General features: G+C 37.1%; 1 protein-coding gene across 1 annotated transcript in view; it reads left to right on the forward strand.

The window, feature by feature from the left end:
- CCDC85A (coiled-coil domain containing 85A) overlaps window positions 1-9,201 on the forward strand; it is a 641,780-nt gene that overhangs the window by 292,300 nt on the left and 340,279 nt on the right. The gene's annotated exons all lie outside the window — the stretch shown is intronic.

Consider the following 9,201-nt stretch of genomic DNA (forward strand, 5'->3'; position numbering starts at 1 on the left):
TCACTCTCCAGGCAATGGCTTTTTTCAGGTCTGCTTCCTTTTTACCTTGCCTTCTTGTTCTTTATGGGATTGGGACTCTGAATTCCCCAAGGCTTGAAAGATAGCCAAACATTATTTATTATTTTTGTAGCTTTGTAGGCATTCAAAAAATGTTTGGCTTCAAATTGGTTTCAATAAAATAGTTGGCTGCAGTTACAAATGAGCATTTTGGCTGGAATTCTGTTAAATACCAGTTTGAAGCTGAATTTTGGTAAAGCTGCCCTGAATACATCTATCTTTGTCAATGGATTTGTTTGTTTATTAAGTGCATACTTTCTGGATTTTTGTGGGAAGAGAAGGTCAGACAGAGGAGCATGAGGATTAGAAGTGATTACGAATAGAGAAAAGGATTCATGGAGAATGGTGTCTAGAGATAAGGCGTTACGAGAAGGGAGTCTGAGTCATACTGTGCATAAGTGGGTGTCCAGCCCAAAGCCAAAGCCAGAACTTCCATTGAGCTGAGCTTCCCATTGGCATGTTTTCCACATTCTGAATGGTGGAGACATTCTTGAATAGGTAGTCACAATTAATGACAGAGCAGAAGTGTAATTGATATAAAGAATGGTTCCCATAAAAAAAAAAAGGCTTTTTATACTTCTCTAGTTTAAGCTTCTAGAAAGCCTTAGATAGAAGCCAGCCCTAGTTTAAGAGACATAGTGTATCTTTCATAACTGAAGCAAAGCAGAGGAATAAGTAACCTCTTCAAGGAAAGCCATTAGCAGGTTGGGTAATGATGCTGACATGAGTAACTGGAGAGAAATAAATAAATTGATGTTATTAGAACATTCATTAAGGACTTCCTGTGTATAATTGTGTGTAACTCTAAAGAGTTGGTGTATGCCACCTTCCACTTCTTAAAAAAAGAAAAAAAAAATCTTGAAGGTCCTCTTTCTGGAGGCCAAAGACAGCAAGAACTAGCTTCGGTGACATGGGGCATTGATTATGACTCAACAGGCTTGTAGTCTTAGTGGCTGAATCAGCTTAAACCTACCTTCTTTTGTAGTAAAAGAAGGAGGGGCGTTTATTCTGGAAATTTTTAAGAGAGAGTGTCTAGAATTCCAGACCTGTGGAGATTCTTGAAACAGAGAAGAAACTTTAGTCCCTAAGTTTGTTACAGTTTTCTAAGGTGATACTTGGTTTGGGACCATAGGGGAGATGCTAAAGGCAATAAACACAAAGAGTATGAGATGATTAGGTCCTTGAAGACTGCAAAGCTTTAGGTCTCAAAGACAAAACGCTGGGCAAGGTGGTAACAGGGTTGACTTACCCATTATCTGCTCCTTAGAGGCAGGGGCTGGGTTTGAGAATTCTTCTGTAACTGGGTCCCAGTGGCTGCTTATTGAGGGGTTGAGTGCCATGCCACAATCTGGCAGGACACACATCCTGCAAGAAGGTGGTTATTTCAGAAGCAAACGCATCTCCATGGTCAATTTAATTGGCAAGTGACCAAGACAAGTGGTGTAACCCCTACAAAACTCAGTTTTCTTGGGGCGCCTGGGTAGCGCAGTCGTTAAGCATCTGCCTTCGGCTCAGGGCATGATCCCGGAGATCTGGGATCGAGCCCCACATCAGGCTCCTCCGTTGGGAGCCTGCTTCTTCCTCTCCCACTCCCCCTGCTTGTGTTTCCTCTCTCACTTTAAAAAAAAAAAAAAAAAAAAAAAAAGCTCAGTTTTCTCATTTTAAAATGGGATCCCAAATCTGTTTCGTACTATTATTAGAGGCTTAAATAAGACTATTTGTGTCAGGTGCCTAAGAATGCCTGATATAGAACACTTAACAAAATGGTAGCTGCTACTTTGTTATTCCTTCAACATTACAACAGTTTTCACAAGCTAAGAATTTGAGTTGACCCTACTGTCATAACAAACAAAAACATTCTTAGCTAATCATACTATTAGTAACAATATCAAAAGCTGCTATTTAATGAGTGATTACCATGTGCCTGTTTTACTTAGTATATGTAACTAAGTATTTTATGTAGATTATTTCATTTGATTTTGCCAGCAATCCTAGGAAGGATTCTTATAGAATCTAGGAAGGTTCTTATAGAAACTAAATTGAAAGTGGGAGAATGTCCAATAGCAGTACCTTTCAGTGGAGTTGCAAAGAAACATGGGATTCATTTTCTGGAAATCCAAGCTCCAGAGGTATAATGAAAAAGAGAGAGAGAGAGAGAGAGAGAGGAAGAGAGTAGGAGGCATAGTAATTCTTAATCCTATGAGCCCATCCCGAAGAGGAACCTGAGAAAGCCATCGAGCCAGAACCTATGGAAGGACATCTAAAGTGTTGTGGCAAGTGTGGCTGGAGAGTGTACTGTGAGGAAAAGATGAAGGAAAGAGTTTTTGCACTGTTTTTGAGATATTAAGAAAATATAGGGACCTATTAGGGAAGACAGAGGTCCGGTCAACAGAAGAAATTCCTTAAGGAAAAAAAAAGCGTAAAGGGAGCATATCTGATGAGAGAGAGGCCCTACAAACAATCTCTTGGATTGAGGTTGAAGAGCTAAAGTCCCCGAGGCAAGAAATGAGGGCTCTAGGAGAGGAAACATAAATACTCTCACGTGGAATCAGTTATTCTGGTTGTGAGCTTGCATGTGTTTGGGGAGGGGATGTCAGGACTCTTCATAAATACGTATTTCTAAGTTATTTTGTGAGGTAAATACTTATAGAAAAATGTACAAATCATAAGTGTACAGCTTGATGAATTATCACGAAGCGAACACACCCATGTAACCACCACCCAGGTCAAGAAAGAGAACATTACCATCTTTATAAATATTTACTACTCAGAGTTTTCACATGCTTAGTTTCTTAAATGAATGTGTCCTTCTAACATAGATATTTAAAGAGAAATGGGGACAGTTAGGATGTTTTATATATAAAGTGAGAAAAGAGAGCTTGTTCTAAAAACAAGCTGGGGAAAACACTTAAAATCCATAAAATCCCATAAGAGTGAGGTATTAAAATCTGAATAAAGTATAATTAAATTCTAAAATAAGGGATACTTTTGTGAATCCCCTCAAACCATTGGGGCAATGAAAATTAAGCTTCAGAGAGGAGTCCCCACTAGAAAAAGGAATACCCCATCTTCTTTGCCTAAAGCCTTCAAAAACATACAGCATTTGGCACTGTTCCAAGCACATGGTGCGCTCAGCAAATATTTGTCAATAATGATAATGGTGGTAAGTTACCTTTTTCATAAACTACATGGTGATCCCTGGTTTCCCTAAAGCAATCACCTGTGCAAAGGAGTATGCCTTTTAGTTCTTCTGAAGCTCTGGGGTGGAGCCTCAGGGGAAAAATAATCTATGAATTAGTGGTGATGTGTCTTACACACCAGTTGAAATGATTTTGCCCTTCACCTCCATCCTGTCCCACAATCAAACACAGCTCTGAGTTTTGCAGAGATGAGGAAGAGGACAGCAGGAAGGAAAAAAAATAAGAGGCAAGATGGTCAGGAGCAAGTATAGGAAGGAAAAAAAACCCAAGTTAAAACCACTCAGGAGAGGTCTCTTTGTACTTTCTTTTGCTTTAAAGAATTAATGTTACAACATGGCATAGTAATTAACCACACTTTTTATTAGATATCATTTTGCGCTACTTGTATTTTGGTAGGTAATCATTTGTGGTATGAAGGAAATTATCTATGGCAGCTACCACAGTGGGTGACCACTAAGACAGAAAATTAAAAGGCATTTATCAAATGGAAACATTATCTATTTTTTTACATATTGTAATATCCTTAATGGGCCCTTCAGTTGAAAATTTACAGAAGACAGAGTTGACAAGTGACATGGAAATTTGATGATGAGTAATGAATTGGTAACATTTACCTGTTTATGAGTGCAAATTCAAGCCTGGTCTTACAAAACCCCAAGATGATCCCTGCTGTGCTACAAATAGATCTTTCTTGATTTATAATGGGGTTACATCCCAATGAACTCACTGTAAGTTGAAAATGCTGTAAGTCAAAAATACATTTAATATACATCACTTACAGAAAATTGTAGCTCAACCTAGCCTGCTTTAAATGTGCTCAGAACATTTACATTAACCTACAATTGGGCAAAGTCATCTAACACAAAGCCTATTTTATAATGAAGTGTTGAATATATCCTGTAATCTGTTGAATACTGTACTGAAGTGAAAAGCAGAATGGTGGAGTGGATACAGATGGTTGTAAGTATTTCCGTTGTTTATCCTCGTTTATCCTATGCCACTGAATACGAGAGAGTATTATATCATGTATCCTTAACCTGGGAAAAGATCAAAATTCAAAGTATGTTTTTTACTGAATGTGTACCAATTTCACAGCACTCTAATGTTGAAAAATTGTTAAGTTGAACCACTGTAAATCAGGGACCATCTGTATTAATGATTGGTTTTGCCTTGTTTTTTAGGTTGCCAGCAGAAATTAGGAAAGGCACCTGTTTCATAATGAGTGAATTTGATGATTTGTCATGTCCTCAGGAATGGAAAGGCATGAGTTTAGTACTTACCCATTGGGGTTAAAGTATAAATAGATGGAGAATGCACATGAAACTTTCTTCTTTGGTGCCCACTCTAGCTGGCGGATTATAAGTTAGCAGCTTTGATTTCAAGTCAGCCAATAGGCTTATATGACAGATTGAATAATTCTTTAGGACACTTTTCTAAGAAGATAGACTGTTCAAGTAGTAACAAGGGTCGCATGGTGCAAAGAAAACTGAAGTCTAGTTTCAGGCTTATCACTAACCAGTTGTGTGACCTGGAGCCACTGAACCTCTAGGCCTTAAAATTGGGCAGTTAAGATGATGGGCTTTGGAGTCAAACAGATCTGGTTCCAGGCCCTTATTCAACCTCTAAGAGCTTCATTTTTCTCATCTGCAAAATGGCACATTCATAATTTGATTTCATACAAGGTTGTTATAAAGATTAAATGGGACGGTGCATGTGAAATGCCCAGCATACAATCAGAGCTCAATGAATAATAGAGTTGGAATCAGTAGTCACTCTTTTCCTTTCTGGATCTAAAATATTATGATTCTATGAATGATAGAGCTTATAAGGATTGGATCTGTTAGGATTGGATCTGTTAGGAATTTCCGGTGGCTGAAGAGGTGGTACGTTGTAGCCAAGCTCTACTTCTGAATAGGCTTTTGGGCACTAGTATATTTCAATTATACGTTTATTGAAAATCCTGACATTCCTTCAAAGCAAAACAGAGGAGATTTACTCCCCTGTCAAAAGAAGAAAGACCATGTGAACTTTGTCTGGCACAGCCCTTCAAGAGAGGCTGTTTGCTTTAAAGATGAGTGCCCTTGAAGTCACCAGAATGGGACAAAGGAACATGGCTGGGCCTGGGAGGGAAAGTGATCGAAGACAGAAGGCCAGAGTTTTGGGAGAGGCTGATGATGGGGGCAAATTAGTATTCCCAGCAACATCCTTTCTCTTGCAGTTTCCCCAGCTCTGGATGTAGTTTATGGTGGGGGGAAATAACAAGGGACCAGGCCATCCCCAAAGCTTGCCCAGTTCACCTCAAGCATGATAACAATGTCCTACATCTTTCCAGTTCTTTATCATTGGCAAGTGTTTCCCGGCCATGGGAAGTAAACAGAAGAAGAGGATACATTGTTTGAAAGATGAGGAAATTTAGATGCAGAGAGGCACAGATAGGGAGTCAAATATTCCAAATCCAGGTTTGCTGACCTATAGTTCCCTGTTTGTTCTCCATATTACTTTGTCTCAGATGTATAGTTGTGTACGTTCTTTTCATTCCGTTTATGTCTTTCTCAACTTCAGTTTCTTTGCTCACGAAATGGGACTGTTAGTAATACCTTCCTCTTCAAGTTTGTGTGAGGACTGAATTAGATAATGCGTATTGAGTGTTTCACGTTATTGCTATCGGACAGTTTTGGCTTTCCTACTGCCTGGGAGGATGCTCAATTCCTAGCATCGCTTTTTACTGTTTCCTCCAGTTAATCCCATGTTTTGAAATATTTTGTATGTCAAATTGCTTATATTTGTTAATACTTTTTATTATCAAAGACATTCAAGACTGCCAGTTGGGGTACCTGATCAGCAATTCCATCAATACTGAATTGATTTAATTCTAATAAGAGCAGAGAGAATCTTTTTATCCTCATCTAAGGAAATGTACTTCTTTCGGGGTGTTTGAAGTCTGAAACACCTTGCTGTTCTGCAGCACTCTCTTTGCAGATTCTGGACATAGCTGGGCTCTCACTTGTCAACGAATAAGCCAAACCTTATTATTATAATCTGAGTAAGTTGTCATTTTGTGTGTGATCTAATTCAATTTTTGAATGTTACAGTTTTTTCCATCACATCATGGGAAATTGGTGTGGTCCAGAAATAATAAAAATGAATTCATTATGAATGAAACTGAAGAAGAATTTTTAACACGCTACCAGAAGTTACTGATTAACAGGCACACCAACATTTCAGATACTATATTCTAATACATAAGCGCCAATTTGTATATTTTATTCATTGTCATTAAAGGCCAATTTAAGATTATAATTTTTAATTTTTTTTACCCTTCAGCTACGCAATTTTTATAATATCAGAGAGGAAAGGAAAATAATTTTTTTAGTATGCAGAAATTAGATCTTTTATAGCCAAACTTAACTGTTAAGAGGGGAAATTATTGATGTTATTGAAAAAGACAAATTCGTATAAACTCATCTCTTATTTTGAAAAGATATATTACATAGAGAACAAGTCTTGAGTCTTTCAGATATTATTGGGTCAGGCTAAAATAATTTCATTGTGAGAGCATTTTCCTTCTCTGTGTGCAGTCTAAGTGCATATTTTGTGCTCTTAGGAATAACTTTCCAAAGCTGTGTGAAGAATGTAGCAATAAAATCTAATAAGAATTATGGCTCATGACTTGAATGATGTCAGTACCCTTTTAATCCTCCCAAACATGAAAACGTTTTCTCCTCCTAAATAAGATTTCTTAACTCTTTATTTCTAAGGAAAATTGCAGAGCTCTACAATTCCATTGGCAAAGTAAGAGTTAAAGGAAGATGTTCCATTCCATTTTTAATACTTACACTTGTTATTAAAATAATTACTTTAGAAAAGAAATGTATCCTAGACAATAATATTTTTGTGAATACATATTCTTTTGTCGGGTTTTTTCATATATTACATAACATCAGAAGATCTCTGAGGTCAGTCTTCCAGCAATAATCTTTTGTTTTCTGTAAGCCAGTGGTTCTCAAACTTGAGTATGAATCAGAATCACCTGGAAGGCTTGTTAAAACACGTTATGACTGGGGCTCATTCTCAAAGTTTCTGACTCAGGAGGCCTGGGCTGGGCATGAAAATGTGCATTTCTAATAAGCTCCCAAGTGATGCTGATGCTGTGATTCTGGGGCGGGTCACACCTTGCTCTTAACAGCTTTAAGCCATTTAACCTTCTTATCTTATAAATTAATTCAATGGGATTCAACCATCATGAGACATGTACGCCCCCTTAGTTTAGAAGAAGCCAAAGTTCAGTAAGTTATCTATAGTTTGGTTATGTGGCCAGTACAGATTTATTTCAAGTCAAGGGTCTGCATCTGGAAAAGCATAGTTGATGAATGGTTTGATGCTTGAAGATGTCAGACTGTAGAATCTCTACGGGTAAGTGTGTGATTTCTTTAGTGACATCACATTTGCCTGCAGAGATTTTCCAGTCTGTCACTTTTGAAGTTGTACTTAAGATGGAAAAAACCTGTCTTCTTTCTACAGTGATCTTTCCAGGAAGGCTAGATTTTAAACCTAATTTATCCAAGATTAAAACTGAATGGGAAAACAGAGTTACGGTTGGGGTTCAGATAAGAGAGTAAACGAGAATGAATACTCTCTGATTCTGGCACACAGCTCCATGGAGAATGAAGGAAAATGGGAAAAGTCAACCTTCCCCAAACCACAACCAATCTCATTCGTAACAGTGTTTTTGCCACACTGAAATCTCTATGATCAATCCAAGTAAATATCCTCAAATTTCAAGCAATTTTATGTAATGGTTAGACTTCTCAATTGGGTTTCTCAGTCTTTCTTAATTTACACACAGGCCTAACTAGTCACAAGAGAGATGAGTGGAGTGAGGAGGTGTGCTTCTCACTTGTTCTCTTCTACTTAGAACGGCTGTCTTATAAATGACATTACCTGCTGCTAATTTTTAAAGTGCTGGAATAAAGCATAATTAGTAGTATTTACTTCAGAAGCTCAATAATCTGTGAATATTGTAATATCATTAAGTTTATAATGTTGGGGTTTTTGTTGTTGTTGTTGTTTTTGTTATTGCTCGTTTGTCAAGACATACTTTTTTCCCAGTTTTAGCTGTAAATTTATTTCAATGACTACAACAGGGACTTTGTGTATTTTGTTCCCTGCTGTATCCCAGCATAGAGAACAGTTCCTGGCACATAACAGGTACTTGGTAAACATTTATTTAATGAATGGACATTAATCTACATTGGTTTTTTTTGCAAATGCTTATTTACCATTAGAAAGGCAATACATATATATGTATATATATATATACACATCAAGCCACATTTTATTGATATCAGAGTGAACATATTTAACTTTACACACAAGACAAAAATGGAACATTTAAATATCAAAAATCTATCTTCATAATAAAGAATATTCCTATTATAAAATATATTATAATGGAGCTTTAAACTTTTTCCCTTATAGTCTACCAATGTTATATTATGCCTTTCTGGCATGTAGTTTTATTTTAGATGATGAGTTTTTAGTTCTGGATTATATCCAAATTTATGTAATGAATCACAAAATTAGGTTGGATTTTGTTTACACCGCACAACACAGTGTCCTGATTATCTGTTAATCTGCCATATACAGATCCTTTGACCTCAAGATGACTTTAAAAGCATCCTATCAATTGCATTCTGACTTTTCTAGATAAACCATAAATACAAACTTAACCTTAAATCTCTCATAAGTGTGCAGAGGATATAACAGGTGGCCCTGATCTGATTGTGAGTGGAGCTAAATAATGCGTTGAAGTAATTGGAGCTTAGAAAGATAGAAAACATCTGGTTTCAAAGGAGGACATTTCCATCCGTTTTACTGCTTTTTAAATAGAGAGCTACATCATTCTGGGTTCTGTAGAAAGAAAGGGCTAGTGTTAGGAACTCCA

The sequence above is a fragment of the Ursus americanus genome, chromosome 7 (genome assembly GCF_024610735.1).
Source record: "Ursus americanus isolate L20-20 chromosome 7, mUrsAme1.1.p, whole genome shotgun sequence".
Taxonomy (NCBI): Eukaryota; Metazoa; Chordata; class Mammalia; order Carnivora; family Ursidae; genus Ursus; species Ursus americanus.